Source organism: Podarcis raffonei, chromosome 9, assembly GCF_027172205.1.
Source record: "Podarcis raffonei isolate rPodRaf1 chromosome 9, rPodRaf1.pri, whole genome shotgun sequence".
NCBI classification, from domain to species: Eukaryota; Metazoa; Chordata; class Lepidosauria; order Squamata; family Lacertidae; genus Podarcis; species Podarcis raffonei.
Window position 1 is genome coordinate 52,148,821 of NC_070610.1, and position 18,781 is coordinate 52,167,601.

Below are 18,781 nucleotides of genomic sequence, written 5' to 3' on the forward strand. Positions count from 1 at the left end.
TGGCAGCAAATTCCACTGTTGAACAGCTCTTACTGTCAGGAAGTTCTTCCTAATGTTTAGGTGGAATCTTCTTTCTTGTAGTTTGGAACCATTGCTCCGTGTCCGCTTCTCTGGAGCAGCAGAAAACAACCTTTCTCCCTCCTCTATGTGACATCCTTTTATATATTTGAACATGGCAATCATATCACCCCTTAACCTCCTCTTCTCCAGGCTAAACATGCCCAGCTCCCTTAGCCGTTCCTCATAAGGCATCGTTTCCAGGCCTTTGACCATTTTGGTTGCCCTCCTCTGGACACGTTCCAGTTTGTCAGTGTCCTTCTTGAACTGTGGTGCCCAGAACTGGACACAGTACTCCAGGTGAGGTCTGACCAGAGCAGAATACAGTGGCACTATTACTTCCCTTGATCTAGATGCTATACTCCTAATTGATGCAGCCCAGAATTGCATTGGCTTTTTTAGCTGCTGCGTCACACTGTTGGCTCATGTCAAGTTTGTGGTCAACCAAGACTCCTAGATCCTTTTCACATGTACTGCTCTCAAGCCAGGTGTCACCCATCTTGTATTTGTGCCTCTCATTTTTTTTGCCCAAGTGCAATACTTTCCGCAGGGCCTGCAAGACAGAGCTGTTCCGCCAGGCCTTTGGCCAGGGCACAGCCTGACTGCCTCCCTCGGCAATCTTCGCGGAGCTCTGGCCCAATGGTGGCCAGTGGCTTGAATTTAATTAATTTATAATGAATGATTTTAGAGTGTTGTTTGTGTTGTACTTTTGTATTGTTTTATTGTTGTTAGCCGCCCTGAGCCCAGCTTCGGCTGGGGAGGGCGGGATATAAATAAAATTTATTATTATTATTATTATTATTACTTTACATTTCTCCCTGTTAAAATTCATCTTGTTTGTTTTGGCCCAGTTCTCTAATCTGGCAAGGTCGTTTTGAAGTGTGATCCTGTCCTCTGGGGTGTTAGCCACCCCTCCCAGTTTGGTGTCATCTGCAAGCCTGCAGACGTACTATCTCATACAGCATTCTGTGAATCCTGACAGAGGTATCCAGGCAGTCATTTCCAGACCATTTCAAATCCTCAATCTACTCCCAATAAATTAAAATGAAAGGCCTTGCTGTTGGCATAGCTCATCACATTTCTTGAAGTGTGCAATACTGCCCACGTGCAGAGTCCAGCCCATCATACTTGAATTTGAGGGTAGGAGGCGACCCCTAATCCAAAGCAATATTCAGAAAGCTGAAGCTTTGGTCCTCCTATTGGCTTTGCATTGGGAAATCAAAATGGCAGAAGTCAGAAAAAAGAAAGAGACTGCAGTATTCCGATTGGGCACAATCTTGCTACAGTTAAATCTATTGGCTTAGAGGCAAGACTGTTGCATAAGGATGATTCATATTACTTACTTTCTTAGTTTTACTCTCTTTGTATCCAGTACCTTTCTATGTAAACATTGTTATGCTTGCGCCACTTTTCCAACTGGTGAGAAGTTCCAGCAACTTACCTAGGTTTGTTTTCCAATGGAAGGAGGTAATGGAAGGTTTAAAGGCATTTCGTAATTATCTACAAATATGCAAGATGAGCATAGATTTGAATTCATAACAGAACAGACAGCCAAATCCACTACGTAGCAGATCTCTAGGGGCAACAGCAACTGCTACCTTACAGACTGCCCCCAACTACACAGCTGTCTCAAAAGCTGTCTGATGGGAATCACATCAAAGTGACTGCTAACCTGGTTGAAAGCCACCATAAAAAAATAATATCAAAGATTCATTTATTTACCACTTTCTTTTACTACAGATGTTCCTAGATTCCTTCCAAGCAGTTTCCAAAACATTCAGTTGTAATCTAGGGTCTGGAAACCAAGCCTTATGAGGAATGGTTGAGAGAAATGGGTATGTATAGTCTGGTAAAAAGGAGTCTGAGTGGAGAAATGATAGCCATCTTCAAAGGGCTGTCACATGGAGGATGAAGCAAACTTGTTTTCTCCTGCTCTGGAGGTGAGGACCCAACACAATGGCTTCAAGTTACAAAGAAAGGGGATTCCAGCCAAACACCAGGAAGAACTTTCAGATGGTGAGGCCTGTTTGGGCAGTGGAACAGATTTCCATGAGGTGGTAGACTTCCCTTCCTTGGAGGTTTTTAAGCAGAGGCTGGATGGCCATCTGCATGGATGATTTAATCGAGATTCCTGCATTGCAGGGGGCTGGAATAGATAACCCTTGGGGTACCTCCCAACTCTCCAATTCATTGATCATGTGATGCTATAATCAGTTCTAAGTACATAAATAACACAGTTAAATCTTACCAGATCACCAGTGTACTAACAAACTTATAAACCAGAATCCATTTATGTTCAGATGCAGCAATCAAAAATCAAAAGCCCACTGATGCTTCTTTATTTCAACTGGTCCACTTTGCGTTGAACTTTCATTAGATACGGCCTACAATTCCGGTTCAAAAGAATCTGAAATTTCAGTTGTTATTCCATGATCCACTAGAGAGCGCTGCCTATCAAAAATGCTAACTGTACAAATGTAAGGTGTCTTCTGAAGCATCACATTTCCAAAGAACTATTCAGCAAACAGATTATACTTAAACAGGTTATATTATTACTAACATCTTGACTGATGGGGGAATCATTTTTAAACCAGGAGGAGACCTAACCCAGCAGCCCACGCACCTGATGCTTCTGTTCCTACCACCAACCACCTTGGTATGTAGGTTTTTATTCTCTTTACTAGAAACAGTGCTTACCAAAGATGACCTCTCTGTTTACTGAAAATCTGAGATACACTGTGATTCATGGGCTAAAATTGACAGAGGTAGGGAATGACATTAAGAAATCTAGACTTATGCAGTACTTTCATATCAGAACACTTTGTTAATTCTCCTTTCATTAGACCTGTATTTCTCCTAAGGCAAAAGTGCAGGGCAAGTCGAAGGCTGCATAGCCAAGTGTCTTGATGGTGAGAGCAGAGCATAATCAGGGGTCAACTCTGAGCCTGTTTTCAGTGTCAAGGTGCAGCCACAGAATCCAGGAAGTAGCATATGAACTAGGACTGCAACCCCAAACTAATGAATCAGTTGAAGCATTGTTGTGTTGTGCAATTAAAACTTAACTTAGTGGTGTCACAGTGCTGTGAAGGGGAGAAACTTAGTATCAACCTGTGCACTTCTCTAATCAGATTTATAATTTATTAATAGTGGAATCCTATGCGTGTTTACTTTGGGTGGGATGCTACTTTGTGCTTGGGTGCCAGCCTCAGACATATTGCTGCCTTAGGCAAGGACAAGATGCCACTCCACATTCCACACACAGAAGCCATCTGGGCTTACAGTTGAATCATTTATCAACATAGTGTCCTCCACTGCCCCTGAGGGTGGCAGGGTAGTTATGCAGGTAGAAGACAGGCCAATCAGCTCTGTTCTCTACCAGAGGCAGGCTTAGGAGCTGCTGGAAGGTTACCACAACTGCCCCAGCATCTACTACCTGAGGCAGTTGCCTCATTCTGCCTAATGCTAGGACTGGCTCTAGACTTGTGTGTGTGTTTAAGACTGCAGCCTGAAAGGATACTGGTGTTTCTGATTACAAGCCAGATCAAGTATTATCTTCCACTTATTCAAGTTAGCATTGTATCTCTTGCCTGTGCAAACAAGACCTGACTGTCAACAGTTTACATTTCCTCTGGAAAACATTTGTTTCTTTCCTTCCTTCCTTCCTTCCTTTTAAATGATCTGCAAGACAGCTGCTATATAACAAGATTTTTAAAGCACACAATAAAACAGGCATAGAAACAATGGAGCAGCTGAGTAGAACTAATAAACTAATCACAAGCTTTAAATTTGGGATGAGAGGAGCTCCCCTGTTTTGTTCCTTTTATTCTTTCATCCATTCTCTCTGTGCCATGTGCTTTCCACTAAAAGGGACGTGGTTGGCACTGTGGCCTAAACCACTGAGCCTCTTGGGCTTGCTGATTGGAAGGTTCAAATCCCTGTGATGGGGTGAGCTCCCATTGCTCTGTTCCAGCTTCTGCCAACCTAGCAGTTCAAAAGCACACAGTGCAAGTAGATAAATAGGTACCTCTGTGGTGGGAAGGTAAACAGCATTTCCATGAGCTCTGGCACTCGTCACGATGTTCCTTTGCACCAGAAGCAGTTTACTCATGCTAGCCACACAACCTGGAAAGCTGTCTGTGGACAAACACCGACTCCCTCGGTCTGAGTGCCACACCCCATAGTAGCCTTTGACTGGACTTAATCATCCAGGGGTCCTTTTACCTTTAAGCTTTACCCTGCTTTCCACTCTTCCTGGATTCTGGTTTAAGTATTAGCTATGCCCCTTCTAAGGCTGCTTCAATACTATCACCATTTGTAGATGGGATTCATTCATATACTAGCAAATTCAGGTTGTGCAATTATAGTTGACTGGTAGGTCTGAGCGCTGGAGTTATGGGCTAGTAATAGTTTGTCCCCATCAACAGTCTAACCATAGCATGGAGTCTCTGGACCAAGCATTGTAGCCCCATGTAGAGTGCATTGCAATAATTGAGTCTTGAGATTGTCAATGCCAGACTAATACAGGGTACAAGGACAGCTGTCGTTAACATACCAGCCATAGCTGATAAAAAGCACTCCTGACTCCTGAGGCTACCTGCGCTTCCAGTGACAAAGGAGGAGCCAGGAGCATTCCCAAACTCTGAATCCTGTTCTTTCAGAGGGAGTGCAACCCTGTCTAGAACAGGAAACTGGTTTATCTCCCAAACATGGGAACCACCAACCCACACTACCTCCATCTTCCAAGGGTTCAAGCTCTGTTTATGGGCCTTCACTCAGTCCATCACTGTGACCAGACAATGGTCCAGATAATGCATAGAATCTCCTGCTCAGATGTTATGGAGAAGTGTGTCCATCAGCATACTGATAATGCTTTGCCCCAAACTCCAAATGACTGCACCTAGTGGCTTCACATAGATGTTAAGCAGCAGTGGGGACAAGATTGCACAAGAATCATTGTGCAAGAACACAGTCTGCCAGTGCTACTCTCTGGATATTACCCTGTAGACTGGAGCAGAACTATTGGCCACACAGGTCAGAGTTCAGCCTCATCTGGAAGACTACAGGTTCCCCACCTCTGATTTAAAATGTGGGGAATGGACTTTTAACATCATAACCACCACCAATCTGATCTTGCATCAGTCACTAACTTGCTATGTTTAATTGTTGTTGTTTAGTTGTGTCCAACTCTTCGTGACCCCTTGGACCAGAGCACGCCAGGCACCCCTGTCTTCCACTGCCTCCTGCAGTTTGGTCAAACTCATGCTGGTAGCTTCGAGAACACTGTCCAACCATCTAGTCCTCTGTCGTCCCCTTCTCCTTGTGCCCTCCATCTTTCCCAACACCAGGGTCTTTTCCAGGGAGTCTTCTCTTCTCATGAGGTAGCCAAAGTATTGGAGCCTCAGCTTCAGGATCTGTCCTTCCAGTGAACACTCAGGCTGACCTCCTTAAGAATGGATAGGTTTGATCTTCTTGCACCATCTCCTCCAGCACCATCATTCAAAAGCATCAATTCTTCTCCTTCATGGATCACTGCCTTGCCATGGCACAGGGGCTTGAATAACTCAGAGAAGCTATGAGCTATGAATTGCAGGGCCACCCAAGATGGACAGGTCATAGTGGAGAGTTTTGACCAAACATGATCCACTTGGAGCAGGAACCGGCAAGCCACTCCATTATCCCTGCCAAGAAAACTCCATGGACAAAGACAACAGGCTATGTTTAATACATATTCATTATTGTTACCTATTATTATGGTCAGTGGCTTTGGAGGCCTGCTGCCGAGAAGAAAGATAGAATATAAATACTTTAAATGGCAGCATTGGCATGAGACTAGATGAAATGATGCAGGGAAGATAGATTGCATCCTCACTGCAAGCACACCCACATCTTACGTATAAAGTGCTCTTATACCACTTTAATAGTCTTAGGTTCTCTCACAGAATCCTGGGAACTGCACTTTGTTAAGTGTGCCAGGAACAGCAGGTCTGTGAGGGGTCTCCTGACATCTCTCAGCACCCATAACAATCTGCAGTCCCCAAGAGTCCTTGAGGGAAGCCATACCTGTTAAAGTGGTATGAGAGTTCTTTGGATGAAAGCTGTGCATTTGAATGCACACCCAATCTGCACCTGCAGTTCTTGATCCAGTAAGTAATATATGCATGGAAGTTTGCTTGTATGCAGATTTCCTTAGCTGGACTTGGGCAACTCTGTATGATGGGGTTTGGCTGAATCAGTAGACCTAGATATAATTAAAAGAAAGAAACCTCAATGAAGATTTTTAAAAAAGATGAAGACAAGATGGAACAAGTTTGCCCCAACAACCACTCACATGGCATCACAGTAAAGGTATCAGTACATTTACAAGGCATACTTTAGCGCTGAAATGTACCAATAATGGAGCAGGGCAGGATAGGGCACAGGACAAGAAACAGATGCACCATAGTAGCATTTATTGGAATAAATCACATTAACACCAGATGCTGCAGTTTAAGGTTCCAGTTATAATTCATGTTCATAAAGTAGCATGGCCTCATTAGCAGTTAACTGTGTGACTGCAAGGAAAAAGATTCGCTGCACAGAGCACCTTACAAGCTGTGGCATTTAAGCTCTTTGACACTGAAAGCAAATACAATAACTGATTCTTCTGCATTATCGTGCTACAAGGGAACTAAGTGACGCCAAACCACAAAAATGTACAGCTTCCCTTACTGTTTGACTAATTCTTCCTCTGAACAAATTATAACATTTACCGTGTTGGAAGATACGGGGATTTCCTTTGCTAAAAGCCTTATGCTGAACCACTGACGCAGGCTGAGGTTGTGCTTTATAATAAGGCAAATGAAAGAGGGGCTTTTAGAGATGGCAAACATCCCACTAGGGAAATATTTAAATATCAGGGCAAATTGGAAGGCAAATTGGGGGCATTTAATGTAGCTCAACAACCACTCAAGCTGAAGCAATTCTTGTGTAGCTTTCTTTCTTTCTTTCTTTCTTTCTTTCTTTCTTTCTTTCTTTCTTTCTTTCTTTCTTTCTTAATGCATTCATGTGCATCTTGTGAGATGCTTAGAATTTTGTGATCCACATAGTAAGAGTCCACTTAAGACACATTATCCTTGAATTCTGTGCCTCATACTGGTTATATAATAGACGTTTTGAAGGAATTCAAAAATATTTATTTTAGTCTGATAATGTTGGTAATAGTAGTAGTAACAGCTGGTACATTTAGATTACTTTCCTGCAATTCACCATGAGGTTCCAGGAAGAGTTACAGCAATTTAAAAATACAGTGACATGTATTTGCTTTTGCTTTAGTTCTGACTGATTTATCACCAATGTTATGGGAACAATGACTTGGAAGTTTCTTCTGTGGAAGGCCCAGGGAAACGTTATCGGAGCAGTTCAAGAGCACAATAATATTCTTTTATTGTTCTTATGCACCTTTGAGGGAATTTGCACAGAGGTTTCCCCAATAGATTGTGCCGATAAAAAAGAAGATAGATCAGAATCTACTGGCACAACACTGAATAATGTGCAGGGAGATCGGCCGGGGGGGTTCTGTTTCCCAATTCTTTTAACAATAGAAGGAAGAAAATAGTACATTAGATTGCTGAAATGGGGTAACCAGGAATGGATTTTTGTTTGGAATGACTGTGAGCTCAGCTCTGTGTTGGTACACAAAACAAATCCCTGTGCTCAGAAGCATCACATTTGTTACTGCTAAGTGTATGGCCCCCCTCAGTCTTATTTTTGTGTGTGTGTGTGAGTATATTTTGCAGCATGTCACTGATACAATAACAGTACATTAGTGATGGGTTTATTCTGGACCATCCACACACCATTCTGCTTTATTAGTAGTTCTGTGGTGCTTCCCCAATGTTGCCATATTATTGCTGTCTGGAGGCGCACATTTTCACTATAGTGTGACTAAAGTAGGGCAAGACCCCCACCCCACCGCTAGGAACATCTGTGCTCTGAAAAGTTACAGGATTTCAACTGGAAACTATGGGGCATGAGCCTGCTGCAAGCAAAGCAGTGTGACTGCCCTGAAACTTTTGCTGGTGCGAATGGTATTGAAATTGTGTTCATGTGTAACTGTCCTCGTAACATCATGAGGACCAATCATGATGAGTGCACAATAAATGGGACATCTATGTCTTTTACCACCTGCCTTCTGGTGGTGGATGTCAGACCTTTAGTAAAACACAAAAGGGATTCCACAAGTCTGAAGTCTGCTATCCTCTAGATTATGCCTTAGATGTGGTTTTAGGACACAATTTTCATTCCAGCCATATTGCCTAGTGCCCATGGGGTGTTTTGTTTTGTTTTTTAGTAACTCTTCCCAATGAGAGGTGGGGAACAAAATGAGAAAGGAGATTGCTGGCGAGAGTTGGGAGACATATTTTCTCTGTCCTGTTTAGTATTAATGTGTTAAATCAGTTTGGTTTTATTGCATTGATTTACTGATATGCCTTAGTTTGTGCAGTATGTGTTCTGATAGGCTACTGTAATATAAAATAAAAATGAAAACAATAGATATGCTTTTTGCTTTCCACACTCAGCCATAGCTCCCCCCCCCCAATTAATCATAAATCATTTCACATTTCAATATCCCCAAAGGCATTAATACTGAGCTTTTGGTAAACCACAAGTGTTATTTAAATATACAACACAATCCTACAAACTCAGAAGCAAGGCAGGTTATGTTAATGCAGTACTCAGAATACTAGTTTGGTGAGTTAAATTTTTGCTGTTGGAGTAAGCATTTGCCTCACTGGGCAGGTTATTGTTTTTATATATGGCAGACTCTTATTTTATTTGCTGAATCCTATTTTTTTGCTGCTGCTATTTTATTTCTTCTGTGAGATAGTTTTGTTTTTCATTGTCATAAGCCACCCTGAGTGATGCAAATGCAGTGGAAGGGCGAGGTAAACATCTACTAAAGAAAGAATGAAATGAAATTTCCTTAATTAGCGGGCAGCCCTGAGACTCATGGGAAGATAACGAGATTATTCTGTTTCCTATCCCAGGTGTTAACTTTCTTTAAGATCATTTGTGTGCACAGATGTGCACCTGGGATAGAGTAAGATTCTATCTTGACAAATAGAGAGTGTCATATATGCAATGTATAACGTTAATGGACATAAACAATTATTTTATGGATTTATAGGTGATGGAAGAATAATATATAGCCCCGCCGTATCCTTTCAAAACCCCAAACGCTTGTAAATAAGTGAGTCTCATGCTGTCCAAAAACAGTGAATCACTGTTTTTACAAACCATAGCAAAATTATTCATTTTTACACCATTTCCCCCTCCGTTTCAACAGTCTTTGTTTTTCCTGCCTATTCCCCTGTGCTCAAGAACTATATCTCCACATAATTTTATGAGTACAAATCCAAAGATCAGATGAGTGCCGTTCCCATTAAACACGGATCATGTAAGTTAAAAATCACAGCCGGAGATCAAGAGTGATTCTGTTTTTATAGTCTTCTCAAGTGAAAACAGGAAAGACACCTAAGGCACTCTTTTACCCAGATACACTGGATTTTATATGTGAGGAGGAGGACATGTGCTGGAAAGGGTTTTACCACATTTTACAGATTGGCTACATATAGCCAATGTTGTGCCATCCAGATGATGGACTCTCAAAATATTTGGCCATTGGCCATGTAGTCTGGGGCTGTTGAGTGTTGTAGCCCCACATCTGGAGTGCACAATGTTGGCTACCCCTGGGTTATTTAGTAACTGACATTGCAATCCTATCATAAAATTACACACATTGGCCAAGGATAGGACCACTAATAAATCTCCTTGCACCCACAGATTATAAAAATACAGCATGGTTAGAGTTATGTCAGCAAAGTTATATTGTTTAACAGACATTACATCATGGGTAGGCAAATTATGCCTGGGGCCCGGTTCTGGCCCAATCGCCTTCTAAATCCGGCCCACGGACAGTCCGGGAATCAGTGTGTTTTTACATGAGAAGAATGTGTGCTTTTATTTACCGTAAATTGCATCTCTGAGTTATTTGTGGGGCATAGGAATTCATTCACCCCCCCAAATATAGTCTGGCTCCCCACAAGGCCTGAGGGATGGTGGACCAGCCCACGGCTGAAACAGTTTGCTGACTCCTGCATTACATTATACAGGTACAATAGCTATGCAGGTGTGCACCAGGCAAGAGAGAAAATGGCTGGAGTTTGGGACATGGCATTTGAAGGCTTTTTTCCTGGCAGAAGGGTGGCTGCATTTGGGCTGCCAAGAAGAAATCCACGTGCCTCTCTGGTGGAGCTCTAATGCTTTTGACTGCAGATGTCAGCTGCTGCCTTCTAACTACTGCACTATGAGAGGAGGAGACTGTTTTTTCCTGGCAGCATGCTTGTATCTTACGTGTGGGAGAGGATCAAAAAAGCTACATGACACCATCATTCTCTGTGTTGATTGGTACTGCAATGCCTGGCACCACAGGTGAAGTCCTTAGAGGAGAATCCAGAAACCACACAGGTAGAGGATCCCAAAAAAGCCATCCAGTTGTCTGAGGAGGCAATGGAGCCATTCCCCAGTCCTTGAGAATGCTGGCAGCAAAAAGTCCAGGCCAAATAATGTTCTACATAGGATGTATTTATGGACCCAGAGACATTGCCTGGCTCATGAATAAGTACAGAAACATCTTCATTACTAGCAACTGTGGTATAGTGTGGTCTAGGAGGCTAGAGCATTTAAGCTCTTGAGCTTTCTAGATGCTGGAAATGACACAGGTCTTTGGCTCTTGTTACTGAGTCTAGTTGCCCTGGCTTGCTTTGTTATACCTTGCCTGAGGTATAAAAAACTCAGGTCTCAAATATCTGAAAGACTTCCTTCTTTAGATCATCTCAGATGTAGTACAGAAGCTGGGCTGGGGGAACAACCCAGGAAAGGACATTGTCTGTTGCAGCCCCTAAGTAGTGAAACTCCCTCCCCACAGAATTGTGCATCAAACTTTCATTATAGAGCTTTTGAACTGTTTTTTGTATATTTTAAATTGCTGGAACAGGTCCTGGGACCTTTGGGTGAATGTTGGGTAATTGATAATGATGATAACAATGATAATATTGGTTTATTTTTATTATTTCTTGAAGCAGGAAGAAACATTATTGTTCTGTGCGCAGGCAGTTGGATGATATTTTATTTAAAACATCCCCCCCCCCCCGCTTTTTGGTTGACATGAGGTCAATAACCAACAGAGCAGGATAATACTATCTATAATGTATATCTGCTACAAACTGTTACAAACTTTCAGGAGAAAATGTCAATCTCTGGAACATTTTAAGTGCATAACTTCATCTATATTGAAAGGTACAAAGGGATTTAATCGCAACTGCTGGCACTGTAACAACAATAGCTTTGACACCTATTGACTGAGCTGATGTGATGTTCTAGAACATTCTGTCTAATGAGGGAAGTTATCAGTCTTTGAACCTTCATAGCATTCCAGGCTAATAGAGTCAAAGTAAATATTCAAAGGCTGAGGTAAAATGGACAGGGAATGACAGGACAGTTGAGTGAAGCCAGCAGGCAGTATTCTTAAAAACAGAAACACGAAAGATGATGACACAGACACCTGAGGGAAAAGATGGCAGACCTGACTGAGAGTTCAAAAAGACGGGCTAATGACTGGGTTGGTTGCTGTGGCAAAACCTCCCACAGCCAAGGAGAGAAAATGTATGCTGTTGACAAGAAACAATGAAAAAAGGTTGTAAGTCTGGGGGAACAAAAGAAAGTGCAGAAATTCAGAGGTGCAAGCAGAGACCTGAAGAAATAATGGTAGGAGAGTCCAAAATTAAAGTGAGGTTGGTCTGTAGCTTCACAAAAAAAAAAAGCTCTATGGGCTGAAGGCAGGGACTGGAGAAGGAAGTTGTGATATTGTGGGTGCTAGGGTTCAATTTAATAGTTCTGGGGCCTAGTTAGTGCTTGTTGTTGCCTTGCTACAGTTGTGGAAGACTGGAAAGCACTGCTGTGCTTTCATGTTCTCTTCATGTTCTCCTGCTACCCTGAGCAACAGGAGTCTCCTTCAGGAGTTACTCCACACATTTCAAGAGTGTGTGTGAGGAGAGGGCACTGCATGGACCTGGACCTGGACCGTTATATGAAGGGGAATTTGGCTTAATGTGCATAGGCTCCTCCATGCAATGGAGAACCTAAATTGCACAGTGTTGCTGATTTTGTGGAGAAGCCTGTGTGCATTCAGCTAAACGTGCATTCCAAGTGTGCATAGGTTTCCCCTTAATACCTTCTGCCCAGCATGTGAAGGTCTTAGAGTGGAGCTGGCAGGTATGGGGATATTGTGGGTGGAGCCAGGTGTGTCTTTTCTTTCCTCATCATTGCAAGAAGACAATGGGGTGAGCAATCCTATCAATTTTAGCTTTTCACAGTTTCTCATTTTTCCAGTCTTAATTTAAATTTTCTGCATTTCCAGTTGAATTTTTTTTTAGTATTCAGCATTCTAGTGAAAATTCTCCCTAATATACATGTTTTTGTATGCAATTTTTCTCGATATACATGTTTTTTTCAAAGCAGTTTCCTTTAATATAAAGCATTTTTCTTATTTTCACTAATATATGCATTATATGCTTTTTATTCCCACTTTACATCGGTATATGCATTTTGTATATATTAAGCAATGCTGGAAAGGTACATTTCAAAATTCAGAGAAGTGCAAATTTTGAAAAATGGCCTTGTTTTGGTTCACATATTGTTTTGGGAAGTGTGAATTTGTTGGTTTGTCTTTAAATGCAAACTGAATTGAATTTCTCCCCCATCCTAAATGATGGATAAAACCATATGTAATGAACCCCCTCCCCTTTCTGTACACCTGCTGGTGGGGGACTAGAGACAATAAAACCCTAAGAAAATGAAGAGGGAAAAAGTGTATAACATATCATAAACTACATACCCTTCAACATTTCTTGATGAATGATATTTTCTAGTTATTTCATTTATTTATTTAAATTTTCTATTCTTCATTTTTTTACAGTTTTGCAGTATCATTCATAAGCTCACTTCATATCATTTCGTTCTCCGAACCTTTGTATATCAATAAATTTATAAAATCATTTAAATTAATAAAAGAAAATATCTCGATGAAAATAGGGGCATAACTAGCAAACTGGGGGAGGAGGTGGGGGAAGACCCTGTTCTGCATTATTCTGGTGACTAACCCTTCAGTGAGGCATGTTAAATTGAAACAGAAACTAGGACTTGGTCATGCCTGGCTAGTAGTACTAAAGTGCAAGAGATGCTCCATCTTTTTTCTGGAAGGACTGTCATGACTGAAAGACAGGCAGAAATGTAACAACTGTCCTTTCCCCAGTATAGAAATACAGATTTGGGAATTATTGCAACTTCCTGTGAAATGCACAGCTTTTAAATATAAAGGAGTCTTGCAAGGGATGCAGGGGAGATGAGTAAAAAATAAGGAAAGGGGAACTGTTTTCTGGATGTACCTCGGGTTACAGGTGCTTCGGGTTGCATGATTTCGGGTTGCACACTGCACCGAACCCGGAAGTACTGGAACGGGCTACTTCCGGGTTTTGGAGCTTGCGTATGCGCAGAAGAGCTAAATCACACTTTGCACATGTGCAGAAGCGCCGAATTGCAACCTGCATGTGCGCAGACATGCCACTGTGGGTTGCAGACACTGTGGGTTGCAAACGTGCTTCCCGCCCAGATCACATTCGCAACCTGAGCGTCCACTGTATCTTTAGAGGAAAGTGGGAGGTTTCATTCCCCGACAAGCAACCATTCAGTGGCCATATGTGAGAGGCAAAAGTGAGCAGAGTGACAGGTGTGACTCTTACCTTTGTACAGTAGGCTAGATTCTAACCATACAAACTATGCCTCATTTAGGGCGCTGCAGGCAGTTCCCCTGCAAAGGGCACTGAGCAAGGGGGCTCAAAATTGAGAAGATCCATAATTGAGAAGATCCATTTTGGGGCACCACATTTTGGCCTCACACAGGATACCACATCAAGAAAGATTACCAAAGTTTGCCTCTGCATGGAAACATCAAAGTTTTCTATAGCCCCACCCAGTATCTCCAACCAGGCTAGTGAGAGGCATTGGCGCAGTTCAAAGACACATTCCAGCCAGGTGAAAGCACTCAAGGGTGGTGAAGGCGTGGCCTGAGGAGAGCAGCAGAGCCTGGGAGACTCCTGAGGGCTGGATATAAAGGTTCTTCACTCCTTTCTTTAGCACCATCTCCATATCTATCCATGAGTTCCATAGAATGAGCTGTGAAGCTTATTATTGGTGGGAACAACTCTCTTTCTATAAGAACTTGAAGCATAATACCGCATGACACAATACTAATCATGACATCATGCAAGTCACTGCAGCAGTTTGATCTGCAGCAAGTACTGTACAATAGTTGCTTTCATTCACGGACTGATTTCTGGATATCAAAGGCTCAGAGGCAAGCCAAGCAGGGTTTTTGGGGTGGGGGTGGGGGGATGGGGTTGTCAGTTAGCACACCAGAGATCATAGAATCTAAGTTGGGAATGGGAGGGACCCCAAGGGTCATCTAGTCCAGCCCACTGCAATGCTGGAATCTCAGCTAAAGCATCCATGACAGATGGCCATCCAACCTCTGTTTAATAACCTCCAAGGAAGGAGAGTCCACCACCTCTCATGGCAGTCTGCTCCACTGCTTGTGGAGTTTGGAGTTTACAGGGTTAAAACTCCTTGGTGTCCTGTATCTGGGGAGTGGCCTGACGCAGGGCCGTAAGTCAGAGGCTTTGTCTGTGTTGTCTGTGAGAGTTGGTTTCACTTTAGACTGAAAGAAGCAGCAGAGAGACTGCATGTGCTTTTAGCATGGAGAGATGCCGGAAAGTTCTGATGGATTTTGAAATATACTCAGAGTCGCAAAGTGATTTCATGCTCTTTATTCAGCTCATAGTGGTGAGGAGGAATGAATGAAAGTCCCCTCAAAGTATCTGCTTTATATACATTATTTACACAATGGGCTGCACATGATTGGCTAATTCCGGAATTCTACTGTAAGCCAATCAGGTTGTGGATTCACTTCTATCTGGAGCATGATTGGGTAGTTCCTGCCAACCAATCATACTGCTGCATTGTTCTAGAACCAATCAGACTGCTGCATTCTTAATCCTATTGTTCTAGGACCAGACTGCTGCCTTTTGGATCCTATTGTTCTAGGACCAATCAGACTGCTGCAGTTTGGATCCTATTCAACTCAGTACATAACACCCCTCCCCTCTAAGTTCCCGTCCTGCCCGGGAGGTCGCATTCATAGTCCTCGAGGTACGCCAGCGGCCTACGTGTGCGTTGCGGCCTGGGGTGTTCCCTGGTCCGGGGTTCAGGTTCTGGCTCGTGTTCCAAGGATGCTGGCTGTGATGGGGCTGTTTGGTCTGGCGCAACCGGCTCGCTCAGTCGTGGTTCTGGTTCCGGTGTCCTTTTGGCCTCGCAGGTCCTCTCTGTATTTACTGATTCTGCCTCTCCTGCTGGCCCCTCATGCTCTATGGGCCTCACTGCCCCTCTGTTCCCTTGGGACTCCTCTGCCCTTTCCTCCTCCTGGTTTTCTCCCAGGAATCGTCGCCGTATCTGGTCGCAGTGGCGGTGCCAGCATTGCCCCCCATCTGTTAGCACCTCGTACGACACGGGGCCAGTGACCCTGGTGACTGTGGCGGGTACCCATGCTGGGCCTGCCCCAAAATTCTTTGCGTACACTGGGTCCTGGGCCTCGAAGGTCCGGGGGTTCCTGCCTTCCCCCACCACTACCTCATCCTGAGCTCTATCGGGGTGAAGGCGGTCCAATCTGATTGCAAGGCGCCGGCCCATTAGTAGTTCAGCGGGGCTCCGGCCAGTCATTGAGCTGGGGGTGCTGTGCTGTGCTAGAAGTAATGTGGCAAGGCGGTACTCCCAATCCCCTTGCGTCATGCGGCGAAGGGTGTCCTTGGTGGTCCGCACCATGCGTTCTGCTTGGCCATTGGTGGTAGGATGGAATGGCGCCGAACGGATGTGGTGGATGGCGTTCTGCGCTGTGAAGGTTTGGAATTCTCCTGACGTAAATGCAGTCCCGTTGTCTGAGATGAGAGTGTCAGGGAGCCCGTGGGTTGCAAACAGCCTGCGTAGTACCCGCATGGCTGCGGATGTAGAAGTGGACGGTACCAGTGCAACTTCCAGCCATTTGGTGTAGGAGTCCACCACTATGAAGAATGTTTTCCCCTGAAAGGGGCCAGTGAAGTCCACATGCAGGCGTGACCATGGTGCTCGGGCGGACTCCCAGGACTGGACTAGGGCCCTTGGGGGATCTGGGCGGGATTCTTGGCAGGCCTGGCAGTGTTTGACCCAGGCCTCTATCTCTCCGTCAATCCCCGGCCACCACACATAACTCCTGGCAAGGGCCTTCATTCTTACTACTCCTGGGTGTGTCTCGTGTAGGGCTGTGAGGACCCTTTTGCGGAGGGGCTGGGGAACAACGACCCTGCTTCCCCATAACAGGCACCCCTTGTGGGCCGACAGTTCATGTTTGCGAGTTGTGTAGCCGGCGAATTCTGGCCCAGGGCTGCTGGGCCATCCCCTCCACACCCAGTCCAGGACCCGGGAGATGACCCTATCTTTCTTGGAATGGTGTGCAACTTCTTGTGCCTGAATGGGGCGGTCGGGAAGCAGCTCCAGGCTCATAACCTCTTGTGCAGGTGCTGGGTCGGGGCCTGTTTCCGGTAGTGGTAGCCTGCTGAGGGCGTCCGCATGGCCCATCGCCTTCCCCGGACGGTGAATCAGTGCATACTGGTAGCTGGCAAGGAAAATTGACCACCTGAGGACGCGAGGAGACAGCACTTGGGGGGTCTGCTTTTCAGGGGCAAATAAGCCAAGCAACGGCTTGTGGTCAGTCACCACGGTGAAGGGGTGCCCGTACAAGAAATCATGGAATTTTTTTACTCCCTTCACGATTGTCAGACCCTCCTTGTCGATTTGCGAGTAGTTCCGCTCGGTCGCGTTGAGTGTCTGGGAAAAGTATGCCACTGGTACCTCTCTTCCATCCGGGAGTTGGTGTCCCAGGACAGCGCCAATTCCATAGGGCGAGGCATCGCATGCTAGCACCACCGGCAGCCTCTTGTCGAAGTGTGCCAAGACCGAGTTTGAGGCAAGCAAGTCCTTGACTGCCTGGAATGCGGCCTCCTGGTGCTGGCCCCACACCCAAGGGGCCCGCTTGTCCAGGAGTCTGTGTAGGGGCTCCGCTACCGCCGCCTTGTGGGAAAGGAAGGAATGGTAAAAGTTCAATAGTCCCAAGAAGGCCTGAAGTTCAGTCTTGTTCTTGGGTGCTGGGGCATCACAAATGGCCCGTACCTTGTCCCCAGTCGGGTGGACCCCTTCTGCGTCTACCATAAATCCCAGAAAGTCCACCTGAGGCACTCCTAGTAGACATTTTTCCTGCTTCACCTTGAGACCCGCCGTCTGGAAACGGTGCAGAACGGTGCGGAGGCGGTCCTCAAACTCCTCTGGTGTGGGCCCGGCAATCAACACATCATTGAAGAAGGGGGTGACGCCAGGAATCCCTTTAAGTAGAGAGTCCATTAGATTCTGGAATATGCCTGGTGCCACGCTGACACCGAATTGCAGCCGCTTTACCCTGAATGCTCCTCTGTGTGTCACAATCGTCTGTGCCTCTGCTGTGGCCTCATCTACTGGCAGCTGTTGATATGCTTGGGCCAAGTCCAGCTTGCCAAAAATTTTCGACCCAGCCAGGGTGGCAAGAACATGGCTGACCACTGGCACTGGGTATGCATGGGCCGTGAGGGCCTTGTTTATGGTACATTTGTAGTCTGCGCAGATGCGGACCGAACCATTAGGCTTGACGGGTGTGACGATTGGGGTTTCCCAGGGGGCATTAGGCACCGGCTCCAGCACTCCTTGCTCCACGAGCCAGTCCAATTCCTCGTCTATACGGGGTTTCAGGGCGAACGGGACCCGGCGGGCCTTGAGCCTGACCGGTCGTACTGCGGGGTCAAGCTGTAGAGCAATGGGGGGCCTCCTCTCGTGACTTTCTCCACAGCTTGTGCAGTTCCCTCCTTCTCGTCGAGGCAGCTGTGGTATGTGGGCTGCTTGAGTGCGCTGCTGTACTCGGTGCACCTCCTCCCTGTCGGATCCTGAGTCGTCGGTGAGGTCTTCGTGGTGGACCCTCGGTTGGGACAGCTGGCTCGGCCGTGCCTCTTGCGTCGACCTCTCAGCCGCTTCCGTTGCCAGGGCCTCCTCCAGAGTGACCTGGAACGTTAGGTCCTTCTTAGCGTAGAGACGTCGTTGCAGCTTCTCATCCTTCAGGCCACCGACGAGGCGGTCACGAAGCATGTTCTCCAGCTCTGAGAAGTTGCAGAACCGGGCGGCTTGGCGGAGAGAGGTCACAAACCCAGTTATGGTTTCCCCAGGGGCTTGCCGCTTTGTGTAGAAGGCATTTCGACGAGCCACCACTCAGGGCTGCGGCGAAAAGTGCCCCTTCAGCTGCTCCATTATTGTTTTGTATGGAACAGTAGCGACGTCTTCAGGCGCAAGGAGAGCCCGGGCGATTTCAAACGTCTCCTCTCCGCAGACGCTGAAGAATATTGCCCTCTTCTTGGCGTCTTCTTCGTCGGTGACCCCTTTGGCTTCTAGGAGGAAGGCGAAACGGGAGGCGTACGCTTCCCAGTCTCCAGATGCTGGGTTGAATGGCGAGAAGCTGTTGTCG